Raw genomic sequence first — 13,897 nt, 5'->3', positions numbered from 1 at the left:
CTGCCCTGATGTGATCTTCATTGTTCCAGGGCAAGTCCAAACTTACAATCTATTTTTAATAATTTTATGGTTGACCCTCACACTCTTTCATCACATATCATACCTATATTCTTAACAAGACCATTTTCATACCTTTATAAGTTTCTTATTCTTTTCTTCCAACCTTCTCAATGGCTCCTGCAAACACTCCTGTGAATAAAAAGGGTTAGCAGCGGGTGAGGGTGGACAGAGCAAGACACAAGGCAGTCGCAGGGTTAGTGAGATGGGAGACCAAACACAAGTCTTAATGTACGTTTTTCATGTCTCAATACCTAACTATATACATTCTTAATATTAATTATGCCATTTGGTTTTATTCCTTTCAGGAAAAACCCAAATCAAGTCCTTCATATGCCAGTTATTTGGGTTCATTTTACAAACAAGAAGATGGAGGAAGTGTGTGTATGTACGTGTGTTTTTCATTAATTCAGCCTACAACCCATTCCTTGCTGCAGTTATACATAGAGACCAGTGGAAGAGCCAGCTAAACAGGAAAAACATCCCTTTGCTTGTTTTTACTCATAGCAGCAACTTTACTCTCTAGTGGTCTTGTGCTTGTGTCAAAACTGAAAAGCTTATAAATGAGGAACTGGATTTTTCCTTATTTGTGTAAAACACGTGGTGTGCCAAATGCTATCCCCAGTTGAGGACCCTGCATACCACAGGTTAATTCTGGTTTTATTACCAGCCAGTGTGTCTTCCACCCGCACTCTTCCCCAGAAAAGATGTTCTTGCTCAAGTGAACCAACCCTTGAGAAAAAGGAGTGTTGGGACATTGTTGGGCACCAAGTAAAAATGTGCAAAATATGTGTGCCACAGAAGTTGTCAAATCCTTAATAGCAGAATAAGTTATAATTTGACCACTTGCCTGCAAATTACTTATGCCCTCTGAACACAGAACATGTTGATGCTTGAGAAATTTATATTCATGGAATACAGCAATCTAAAAATTGAAATGAAATATATGTTATGAAAAATTTAAAAAAAATGCTTTATCAAGAACAAAAAATGCAGCGAAATATTTTTCCTCCATTCTCTTTATACAAAGATTCTTGATTCTTTAGACCTGTGCATTTCTGTTCAGAAGAAGTGACAGAAAGCTCCCTTATGAAGCCTAGTTATGAAATCAACTCACACAAAAATGTAAAAATTTCTAATTTTGGTTATGCTTCCTATCAAGGACATGATTTTCAAAACATGCCTGAAACATCAAGATAACAATAGGTGTCACTTAACAACACTGGAAAGATGAAGGCTGTTCTCAAGGTAAGTCCTTAAATACTTCAAAACATACTTGGCATTATTTTCCAGTTGTCTTTGACTGTCAGGAAATTCACAGTATTTGGAAAGTACATAACGTACATGCATTCCTTTATTGCAGTTAGCTAAAGCAGAATATTGCCTGGTCTCAGAAGTTGTCTTCTGACATGGTGCTGTCAGCAAATATGTTTGTGTGTGATTGTATGCATGCTCTGTCCCCTGCTCTACCCAAAAGCACATGAAACAGAGGGTGAAAGCCATTTTGAAACACCTGGAAAAATTCTGCCTACTGCAGTGAGGCCAAGGCAGTATAAATGACTTGTCCACATTTTCACCATGAATCAGCTGCAGGCATTACAAGATCCTTGGGGGTCCTTGGTCACAGATCTGTTAGCAGTCCCCATCCTACCTCCTTTGTCTGCCTATCCAATTCTTTCTTGCCCACTGGAGAAGTAGCAACACCTTTCTGTCCCATCTTGGTCCTTGGGGGCACAGATGATGTCTGAAAACTACAGGATTAGGGTGTCAGATAAAGGGTTACAGCTTGGGCCACTGTTCTGGTTGCATGAAAACAGGCAAGGCAGGAGAAAGAGCATTAAAACAGAAATCCAAATTTCACCATACCTTTTGTATTTCATTCCTGCTCCCCTGTGCTTTTTTTTGTTACAGGAGATGATGATAAAATAACTGAATCAAGCCCTCTAATGTAACACCAACTTAATCCCATATTTGACCAATGAATGGTTTTGTTGAACTTTCCAAAACGTTTTATTGCATTTACATTTTTCTGCACTTTTTCATTGTTTAACTCAGCCAAGAATTAGGTGCACCAAAATATATAAGGAACAACCTTGTGTCACATTTATTTTAGCTGAAAAAGAAAAAGGAACTTCACAAAAGCTCATAAAAAAATTGTGTTTTCCTGGTGAGATTTGAGTGGTCTGGGAAGTGCCTGTACTTCTGCTCAGGCCTACGTTACACCCCCAAGTGTCTGCCTGGCAACCTAATTATGCTAACTACTCTAAAAGTTGTTTCATAGAATCATAGAATCATAGAAAATGCTGAATTGGAAGAGACTCATCAGAATCATTGAATCCAATCTCTGGCCCTGCACAGGTCACCCCAGAAGTGACACCATGTGCCTGAGAGCATTGTCCAAATGCTTCTTGAAACTCTGTCAGGCTCAGTGCTGTGACCGTTCCTTGAGGGGGCCTGTTCCAGTGCCCGACCACCCTCTGGGTGAAGAACCAGCTTCAGACCATTCCCTCAGGTCCTGTCACTGGTCATGAGGGTGAAGAGACCAGTATCTTATGAGAATGTTGTAGACTGCAATGATGTCTCCCCTCCTCTTCTCTTTTCTCTTTTCTCTTTTTTCTCTTTTCTCTTTTCTCTTTTCTCTTTTCTCTTCTCTTCTCTTTTCTCTTCTCTTCTGAATAAACCAAGTGACCTCAGCCACTCTTCATATGGCTTCCCCTCCAGACTCTTCACCATTCTTGTGGACCTCCTTTGGACATCTTAATGTCTTTTTTATGTTGTGGTGCCCAAAACTGCAGACAATACTCAAGGTGAGGCTGCCCCAGTGCGGAGCAGAGCGGGACAATCCCCTCTCTTGCCTGGCTGGCAATGCTGTGCCCGAGGCCCCACAGGACACGCTTGGCCCTCCTGGCTGCCAGGGCACTGCTGACTCACATTCAACTTGCCATCAACCGGGAGCCCCAGGTCTCTTTTTGCAGCTCTGCTCTCCAGCATCTCATTCCCCAATCTGTGCACACAACCAGGGTTGCCCTATCCCAGGTGCAGAATCCGGCACTTGCCCTCGTTGAACTTCATATGGGTGGTGATTGCCATCTCTCTAATTTGTTGAGGTCTCTCTGCAGGACCTCTCTGCCCTTGAGGGAGTTGACAGCTCCTCAAAATATATTTGCTTTCTGCTTGCTCTAGAAGACAGAATAATGAGGGATTTTGCTCATGTTGCACTCACCTTTTGAAATGTCACTTTTCACTGAGAGGCTGCTTGTTTTCATTGGGAAGTTTGGAACCCATCTTGCTGAGATCTGTCTTTGCACTCTGTGGATGAGGTCACATCTGAAAGCAGTATCTTCCTACAAAACATTGCACAGAAAAATCTGTTGTTTCACACAAAACTCTATGTCATGTCCCAGCTCCTGCAGAGCTGGAATGAGATGCTCAGGTGGACTATATAATTTCCGCTCCCAAATTTTTCATGTCTGACAGACTTCACAGTGGGTTGTCTCTTATATGTTTGTAATACCAGATTTTTTCAGATGTTGAGACAGGCTGGTACAAAACCAATCTCATACCAAGCTCTAACAGAGCAATACAATTTATTTCATAGCACTGACTGCCATAAAATTGGAAAATGCAAACACAAAACCCCTTGGATCTTTTTCTTGTTTTTAAGCCACAGTAAGTCTAATTTTAATTTTGGTACTGTAACTGCTGAATTTATCCCTATTTACATTTTTTGACAGGACATTCAGGCATAAATAGGCTTGAAGCCATCATACAGGATATAGGAGACTCTGCCAGAAAGAACAAGTCCCCATTCAGGCTTTGGCTAGGAGGTTGCCACAGGCACAGGACTACATACCCAGGCTGCAAGGCATGCTGCAAGGGAGGAGGCTGTGGCAGCTCACTAGCCCCTGCTCAGCAGCAGGAAGTACTGGGTGAAGCTGTGAAACTATTTTATTTTTTTCCCCTTGATCCCAAGCACAAAAAGCTCTGCTGAAATTCTGCACCGTCTTACAAAGACAAAGCAGTCAGAAGGAAAGGATTTTTTGGAGGTATTTCCCATGCATAGCTCACCCACCCTATTCATACAGCAAAGGATTGAACTCTTCCCCTGACATTCACAGCAAGGATGACAGATATAAACTGCGGGAGAGACTTGGGACAGCTGCCCTTCTGAGTGCTGCAACTGCTGGGCTGCTGCTGTGGATGCTGCCCGCAGCCCTGTGAGGGTCTATGGGCAGGATTGGGGGCTGTGCATCTGGGTGTAGAACCGAAATCCCCCTGCTTGCTCCAAATGAACAAATGTATTTACAGAGTGAGAGTCAAAAGATGAGTGACAGAGGAAATGTCAGTGTCTCAGTCTGGCAGTGTGAAACCACTGACATACATTTATACAATTTTCACTAAACGTGAGAACAAGATGAGAACAGAGATAAAGGACACTTCACATAGCACCTCTAAAATGCAGGAGAATCCCAGCTAATCTAGATACCCACACTTTAATCCTAGGGAAGACGACATCCCACACCTTCTCCTCTCTCTAAAAATGGCATTATTTAAGCTGCTTTATGCACCTTCCCAACTTGGCCATCCAGGCAAAGAAACAACCTTGGATTTTTACAAGTTTGTTTTCTCTACCACCCCATAAATATTTGCACTGTGGAGAGAAGGAAGTGGAGGTCCAGAGGGCCTTGAGACATGGTTGTATCCCACACCTCCTTTCACCAAAATTCACCCCTGTGAAACAAACAAGGATAGGGACAAATGTGGCAAAAACACACCAAAAAAATTCCAGAAACCTATTCTACACTTTCACACCATTCTGCCAGCCAGACTTATTTACACATCACCCAGAAAGCTGAACCCTGCATCCAAGACAGCAAAAAACATAACAAATTAAAAATGAAGAAAAACATGAAGTAAAAAGTAACAGCTAGAATTAGAGGCCAATCAGCCTTACTGATGATTAATTCTTTTCTAAGCATGGCTACAGTTATCTTGGGGGATGATATCCAGCCCCCCAGGCCCTTGGGTACAGTGAGGTGGTGCAAAATAATAGTTTCTTGGTTAAGAGACACTACTCAGCATCTTGCCTTTGTATTTCTCCAAGAAGAATCAGTTTTGATCCCAGCTGATAAAGCCCTGCCATCACTTCTGCAATGGCACTGCCCCAGGCGTGGCTTTTTCAGAGTGGGTTTGGTGCAAGTAAGTTAAATTTCCAGTGTCCTTGATGGAGGGGCATTTCCCCCATTGAGGGGGCAGAAGGGTAAGTGCTGTGCAGTGTGGGTTGAGCAGGGCAGGCAGGGCTGCTCCTCACATTGCCCCCTCAATCCCACCACGGCTCCCAGCCCCACTGCCTCACCTGCAGGGTTTTGCTCTCAGGGGTCTCATCCTTTGGCAGCTCACAGAATCTGAACCCTCCATACAACCCAGAAAGCTGTAAAACTTGTTATTTTGTCTTGTTATTTTTCAGCTTTACCTTGAAATCTCTTTCTCCTGATGGTCATTCTCTCAGGTAGCTGTCCCATCATTGGCACTATTAATTCTTGTTGTGAAGGGTGTATATAATTTCCCTGTTTGGTTTTGTCAGCAAAGCACCAGGCTGCTGGAGCAGAGATTGCTGGAGCAATCAATTTTGTAACACAGGGCTGCTTCATATTCAGGACCCAGTTCAATAAAGCACTTAGGCAAAGGAGTAATGACCAGCTTGAATGGGAATAATAGTGTTTAAAGTTAATTGCGTGCTTTTAAAATTGGGCCTTACATCATGCCAATCAAATAATTAATCTACTCAATTACAAGCTCCTGCTACCAAATACATGCCCTGGACTTTCTTTACTCAAAAGGGGAAACATGCAGATAGGGCCTTGAAAAAGCTATCAACACTCAATATAACACAGCAGACACTTAAAATAATGTGGCTTGCTCCTTGCTAACTTTTACCAAGCAGAAAATTCAGTGTGCCAGTACTCCAGTGACTATCAGTCAAGTGCTTTAACAAGCAAATGGACTATATATTAACAGCTAAACAGGGCATTTTCCTTCTCCCTTGAGACAGTCTCAGTGGAAACTGAAAAATAAGTATTTTTTGACATCATGAGTCCTCAGATTTCTAGTATGCATCACAGTAGGCCCACCAAAAAGTAATCTGAGTGACAGAAGGATTAACTGTGCAGGGAGCAGCAGGAAAGACAGGATGCTATCAGCAACGTGATGCACATAGAGCTGAAGGTAGTGATTAGAAGTGATGCATCCTTGTGAAGCCAGATATATTTTTGCATGAGCATAGTCTACCAGCAGGATCATGCAACAAACAACCTCAGAGCTCTTATGCTGTACAGCTCTATTAAATTAAGCACAGAAACATCCTAAATTAAATAAACTGTTGAATTTATTAAGTAAACCATGCTGTGCTTCTAAAGGAGATGAATACAATGTCAAAACTTTCAACTTTTTCAACAAAACCTGTGCGATGGGCAAAACCTGTGATCCATCTGTGTTTGAAGTGGTTGATACAGCAATCTGCTGGCTCATGACAGCTTCATTTGCCATGCTGTAGCAGAGGTCTGTTTAGAGCAGCCCAGCTAGGCTGTCACTTTTCAGAGACAGTCTCTGAGGAGCTACAGATGCTAAAGTTAGATGTGGTGGTACATGCTAATGTACAAGATTCAATAACCTGGATCAAATTATTGCTGCAATCCATGTCTGGCCAGCTGGAGTTGGTGGTATTTCCACTAGTCCCCAAATTAATTTCTCAGTTTAATTTTAAATGGAAGAATGATTTTGCTGTTGCTATTGATGCTGTTTTATATTCATTGTGAGTTTGTTTTGGTGCCTCTTTGCATTTTAGAGACATTCTGAGTCTCTGCATCAGCTCCTAGGGATGGGCTAGTGCAATGCACTGAAGTCTTCTTTGGAAGTCCACTGCCGTGACTGCAAAACGGGAACCAGAGAGCTGGCTCTCATGGCAATTTGCATGCAGTTTTTGTTGTGTAGGTGTGTGATGTGTTAGCACGGAGTGGTTATTTTTAGTCCAGGCATCTAAAACCTGTATTTGATAATGTTCAGCTATGGACTATGAACCAAGCCTTTCTAAACCAAGATATTGCTGCGTTGGTATATGTGCGTGAATACAGGCATGTGAAAGACTAGGGAGACAACAAAATACAGCTGCCTAAGATACTTTTGGCTTTGTATCCACTTCTAAGAAGCCCTAGAGATGGGAATGGCACCCAGCCTTTCTGGAAGAAGCCATGTTTTAACTAGAGATGTAGTGGGAGGGAAGCTTTAAGACTCTTTCCCCACAAGCAGGGTAGTACAGGGGGGCTGTGACTGAGGCAGTAATGGTGTAGGAGGTGAGACAAGGGGCCTAGGTAATTAGGAGGATGTTGGCTTGGCTCAATTTAAAACAGAAAGAGATATTTCCTTGAAGAAGCCGCCTTAGACTGCCAGCTCTGTCAGGGAGCGATCGACTCAGCAATGCACGAAACTCCGCATAGACCCAGCACTGTGGGGCTCTCCTGCTGAACACCAGTCCTCAAGCACATTTTAGCAGATATAGCTCAGATGAAATATGTTTAGATTTAGTGCTCAGCTGACTCGATGGAAAAGTATCAGCCTGGTCATCCCATTCATTGGCTCTCCTAAAAATATCATCAAAACAGCGTGACTGATGCAAATAAGGGAGGCAGAGTCTCCAGGCTAAGCATCCCAGACAGATATGGCTAACCCTAACAGCTTGCTGGCAGCTGTAGTGCCAAAACTCCCCCTCTCCATCTATTCTCCCAGCATTTAGAAAACTGGAAATGCTGTCTTCCAAATGGAGGAACATGGCTCTAAGAAAAAACTAGACAAGAGAGGGCTGGCTTTGCACTGCTCAGATTTCCCCATTCCCTGACTTTTCTGTGCCTCACTTTGCAGTCTCAGTGGTGTCATGTTCCTGACTTCATGCCTTTACTTCTAATTCCTTTTTCTGCTTGTGCTCTTTTACATGTTATGGCTGTCTTCTTTCTTTGAGACAACTCTGGCTCTTTACAGACCACATACTTCACTTTGTGAAAGCACTGAGCTGCCACTTGCAATCCCACACAGGACAGTGCTCCAATCCTCTGGAGGAAGGTGAAATCTTGTGGTTACCACATGCAGAGGGCCTCGTTTGAAAAAGGCAAGGGTTTCAACTCTTCTGTGGTACACATCTATCCCATTTGAGCAGCTGAATGGTCATTTGTATTTCATTTATACAGAGATTTCCTGTTTGTGTACTCCAAATCTGAGTTCATCACTGCTCTGCATCCATCATGACCTCTCAAAATTCAATTTCATTGTTTATTGAATAGTATTTTTTAAAAATTCTCTTCTATGTCCAAGTCTGCTCAGAAAAAGATGTCTGCAATGAATGCTGAGGCAGTGGATGCCTGTGTTTTGTTTTTAGTAGACACAATGCTTAAAGTACTTCCTCTTCTCTTCCATGTTGTTGGAAAGTCTTGATTTTCCTTCTGGGTTTTTTTGTTGGTTTGTTTTTTGGTTAGGTTTGGCAACTGTGAAACCCACATAATAACTTCTGAACTGGAATTTTAAAAAGGGATATTTTTATGTCTTGCTTAGATTATCTTTTCAGCTCAAAGTTCTCAGGTGCATGTTCCAATGGTTAAGACTGGTAACTCTTCCAGCAGAACAAGACTTCTGTGCTTGTTGCAGGAGAGGAGACAGACAAAAGATAACTCTAACAGATAAAGCTTTGGAGTTCCTTGCATTTACGGTTTGCTTTGCAAAATGAAGTCACACAGTTCTGCAGGAAAGGAGCTGACATGCAGTGAAATTTCAGAATATATCTCTTGCTTTCAGTGGTTTCACTGCTTTTAGTATCTAATCTACCTTTCTTGTGTCTAAGCTGCTTTCCTTTTTCTTACTGACCAAAGACTTTGACCAGGTTTCACTGATTAGCAGCACTGGAAAGTTCAAGCGACAGAATTAGACTGTTTTTGCTTCAAAACATGTTCTCTCTGCCCATGGACACACTTGCTCCCTAGCCTGGCTACTGCAATAGCAGAAGTAGATGTTGCTTTCTATTTCACTCCCTGCACAGCAGTACACAGCACAGCAAACAAATTTTGTCCTTCAGACATTGCAGCAAAAAATGTCCCATCCTGGGCTAAGGGAAAGGTCCTTTCCTGATATTTAAGGTCCCCTCCAACCCAAACCTTTCTATTGTTTCTATGATAAACCCTCCAGAGAATTCATTGCCAAAGTGGATCAGTCAAGGCCTGAGCAGCTGTTCTCTGACCACTGCATGTTGCTCTTCTGTTTTGTGGAAGATACAAGAAATATTTTTAAAATGGATCCATGCCTCCTCTGCCTAGTAAAGGTCAGCTAAAATCACCTGAGCTCTATTCTAACAGGAATTAATAACCTTTTTTGCTCTAAGAAGGCAATTCATTGACTTGTCTGAAGAAGTTCAATAATCTTTTCAGTGTTCCAATAATCTGCACACAATCCACTAAATTTTGTTTCCAAGAGAAAAATATTCAACAAAATAGTAAAAAGACAATGCAAGCAAGCATGACTGTACTGAACACATACGGTAAGGTCTATGATCAGAGAGAAAATTTGTACAAAATACTGAAGACATCTCTCATGTAAGTTGGGATGATATCTTGATAATGAAACTCTTTCGTCTCCTTGCAGCCTTCCTCAATCTAGACTGTACTGTATTTCTCACTCATAAAACATTCCTGGATTTAAAAAAGCTACAAAGGGACAATGGCTGCTTCTGTCTCTGGAAGTCTCATTGATTCTCCTCCTCTTCATTGCTCAAATAGATTCTCAGAAGCAATGAAGAGTTGTCTTCTGATCTGCCCTCAACAAAACACCAAGGATTTATGTTTACAACTCCCATTTTCACCAGATACAGGTGTAGTCCTCACAGAGAAGTGCTGCTGCGCAGAGTAGGAAACAAGACTTAGCTGAAGACTTACTGGCTCAAGCACTTGGGTGCTGCTCATACTTTCTTCTTCACAGTGAGACAGGCATTAATTACAGGAGATTGAAAGGGTTTTTTAGCCCGTGGCATAGCACATCCAACAGATATTGTGTTGAACTTCTGGTCTGTTAATGTGCAGTTTCTGGGTGCTAGAGAAAGGCCATGATAACTCAATTGGAAACTTCCAAGCTCTGATGTTGTTCTGATTATAAAAACTTTCTACAACCAACTAGGAGTTAGGAGAATGCCCTATCATGCTTATATGCTTTTGACCCTTCAAATGTTGCTGCTGTTGAGTTGAAAAAGAATCAAATGTTTCTCGTCTGAAAGAATAAGATTGGGAAGGAGAGAGAAAGAGAATGAAAGACTGATAGGCCAGGAGGTACAGATCAGCTCCTCTGGTGACAATGACTTTGTCTTCACACCTGACCCCATACCCTTTCTCTGTCCCATTTTGCTCCATTGCTATCCTTTACTCTTAATCCTCACCCTGCTGTGTTGTAGAACTCTATTTGAACATAAGAGAAAAGAACTGCGCACCAAAGAGAAATGCCACCAAAGTTAAATGTTATAATAACTGCATATTTGCTCGAACTTTTTCTCTCTCTTCATGGATCTGTAGTTAGTGGGCAACTGTGCAGAGTTCTGTTGCTTTTCTCTGGAAGTGACAGCATGGATCAGGCAGTTTTCCTTGTAAAACTGAGGCAGTTGAAGGCTGGTTTCTAGTGTGACTTATTGGCATGTGACCATGCCATGTTAAAAAATTACTCCCAAAATCAAACAGATGAGCAACAGCTGTTGACTTAACTGCTGTATATTTTACTGCTTACCTGAGGGATGTTCTACTTTGGAAGAAGTATGAACATGTCTGTGCCTACAGGTACGCAGCCTTGGGAGACATTGCAGCAGGGCTGCCACTCTTTGTGATGCAAAGAGCAGACTTGGCAGTGAGGTTCCATGCCTGACAACAGCCTTCTCTACACACTCACCAGGGCCCATCTGGCAGCCAGGAATCATAGAATCATGGTCACAGAATGGCCTGGGTTGGAAAGCGACCTTAAGGATCGTCTAGTTCCAACACCCCTGCCATGGACAGGGACATCTTTCACTACACCAAATAGCTCAGAGCTCCATCCAAACTGACGTTAAACACTTCCAGGGATAAGACATTCACAACTTCCCTGGGAAACCTGTTCCAGTGCCTCACCACCCCCACAGTAATCAATTTCTTCCTAATATCTAGTCTACACCTTCCCTTTTTCAGTTAAAAGCCATTGACGCTTGTCCTGTCACTACTTCCTCTTGTAAAAGTCCCTCTTCATCTTTCTTGTAGGTTCCCTTCAGGTACTGGAAGGCTGCAGTTAGGTCACTGAAGCCTTCTCTTTCCCAGGCTGAACAATCCCAATTCTCTCAGCCTTTCCTCACAGGAGAGGTGCTACATCTCTTTGGATTTGCTCCAACAGGTCCACGTCCTTCCTGTGCTGAAGACCCCAGAGACGGATGCAGCTCTCCAGGTGGGGTCTCAGCAGAGAGAGAGAGAGGGACAAAATCCCTTCCCTCGCCCTGCTGGCCACGCTGCTTTGGATGCAGCCCAGGACATGTTTGGCTTTCTGGCGTGCAAGTTCAAGCTGCCAGCTCATGTCCAGCCTCTCATCCATCAGCACCCCTAAGTCCTGCTCCCCAGGGCTGGTCTCGATCTGTTCATCCCCCAGCATATGTTGATACTGAGGATTGCCCTGACCCAGGTGCAGCACCTTGCACTTGATCTTGTTAAATCTCGTGAGATTCTCATGGGCCCACTTCTCCAGCCTGTCCAGGTGCCTCAGGATGGCATCCCATACTTCAGGTGTGTCATCCACACCACTCAACTTGGTGTCACTTGTGAATTTTTTGAGCATGCACTCAATCCCTCTATCTATGTCAAAAATGGACATTAAATTAAAAAAAAAAAAGGACATGTATCAGAGGTAAATAGATCTGGGACAGGATGCAACGGATATAAGATGCAGCATGGGAAACTCCAGTTAGATGTTAAAAAACAAAACTACAGTATGAGAGCAGTCAAACTTCGAGACTAGAGCCTGAAGATGATGTGACCTCCATTTTTTGAGATATTCAAACTCCACTGGACCAGGCACTCAAAGCAAGCTGACCTAAGCTGGCCCTGCTTTGAGCGACTAGTTAACACAGATGACCTCCAGAAATCCATATCCTATATCCTAGGACGATGCAAATAGATCAATCTTGAAAAAAATGGATAAAGCTACATTCCCAGGGAAAGTGCAAACTTTACTTCTCAAATAATCAAATTCTCAGGAATATTTAATGCTCCATATAACTGCTGAGGATGAGCAGCTTCTTAAAAACTCATAGCTGCTTTTTGCTTGAGACAAGAATTACTGGGTTTCACAAGACAATGTGAGAATTTTTTTCTGGAAACCTTCCCTCCTGTCGCTGAAAGGCAAAATACAACCTATAGGTTAAAGCATGAGACACATTAGGTGAAAAGTAGTCTAATTCTGACTCAGTAGGAGACTTGTTATGTAACTTTGAAGAAAATGTCTGAAGTCTTTCATGCCTTTCATAGCTTGTAATATAGGACCAGTACGCTATTACACAGATGAGATAAATTCAACAGTGTTTTTAATTTTTGCATTTGGGTGCCATGGAAAATATTGCTGCACTTTTTATATGATGAAAGGTATTACTATATCTTTTTAACATTGAACTGGCTTTAAGTTTTAAATGACAGATCACTAAAAGAGTATTTCTAAGCTTAACTGGTTATTGGAAAAACAGTTTCCTTATCAAACCTTGGAAAGAGCAGTCAGACATTGCTAGGGGAAGTATTATATTTTCTACAACTATTGCTTTTTATTTTGTGAAATCTTAACATAAGGATAGGACAGAACATTTAATGAGCTTTTGGGTTTAAAAGTCCCCAGGCATATGCCCTTAATTTGGAAGAAAGAGAACATCCTTATTCTGAACACTTTTATTATTCATACTGAGCTCCTGGGAATGCAACATCAAGATTTTGAAATATGAGTTTGTCCTACTCTGCTACTTGTTGCATGGCCAGGTTTTGCAGCTCTTCTGCTATACCACTGATAGAGAATGACTTTTTGAAATTAAGTGGAGTAAAGGAATAGTTGGAGCTTTGCGTGTACCTGTGTTGCTCTGACAGATTTCTGGTAGCAGATGTATCAAATGGATACAATTAATAGAGCCAACAGTGTATTATAAAGATGATCATGATATCTCATAGCAAATTACCCCCACATCTTTCTTCTTTTCACATGCCTTATTCTCTTCATTTATAAAAAGTTTGAGTCAATACTTTTCAGGTATAAAAAGCCTACAATATACAAAAAGCATATGCAGAGTGGATGCTCACATCTCTCTGGAAGACTACTGTTTCATAAAGAGAGAGAAGCATTTCAGGAGTACCAGAACGTTTTCAGCCTTGCTGGCTACCTAGCTTCAGTGTTGCTATAGATATTTTACCACTGTATCATGAGGAAAGTTCCCTCAAGGGCTCTCAGATCATAATTTAGGCATTATCTGAGCAACTGAGAAAATCCTGTTGAGAAGCTGAGTGGCCATCGTACCACAGGAGAGGAATGCCGATGTCTACATATATCCACAAACACATACATGTGTTATTTTCACTTTCAGTACAGTTAGCCCTCTTACTTTCACCTGTAGCTACTTACAAAAAGACACATTTTGCAATAACTGAAAATATTTCACATACACTGATCAGAACAAGAATAAATAAAACCCCAAAACACATCTTCATCAATGAACTCGAAAATTTAGATGACAACAACTGGTCTAATCCTGTCTGTCAGCTGTTTGTGGTTT

The 13,897-nt window shown here is 41.9% G+C and overlaps 1 long non-coding RNA gene across 1 annotated transcript; it reads right to left on the bottom strand.

Moving 5' to 3' along the window:
* Window positions 1–906: 906 nt before the first annotated feature.
* Window positions 907–3,388, bottom strand: LOC121671330. Its single transcript, XR_006018487.1, has 3 exons — window positions 3,281–3,388; window positions 1,709–1,808; window positions 907–982 (listed from the first exon to the last, which is right to left on the bottom strand). It is a non-coding gene; the product is annotated as an uncharacterized LOC121671330 (long non-coding RNA).
* Between the last annotated feature and the right edge of the window lie 10,509 nt (window positions 3,389–13,897).

The sequence above is a fragment of the Corvus kubaryi genome, unplaced genomic scaffold, assembly GCF_017639235.1.
Source record: "Corvus kubaryi isolate FWS band 111438036 unplaced genomic scaffold, C.kubaryi_AGA036_p1.0 37398, whole genome shotgun sequence".
NCBI classification, from domain to species: Eukaryota; Metazoa; Chordata; class Aves; order Passeriformes; family Corvidae; genus Corvus; species Corvus kubaryi.
Note: the sequence above shows the minus strand (reverse complement) of the source record. Positions and strands in the feature narration are given on the sequence as shown.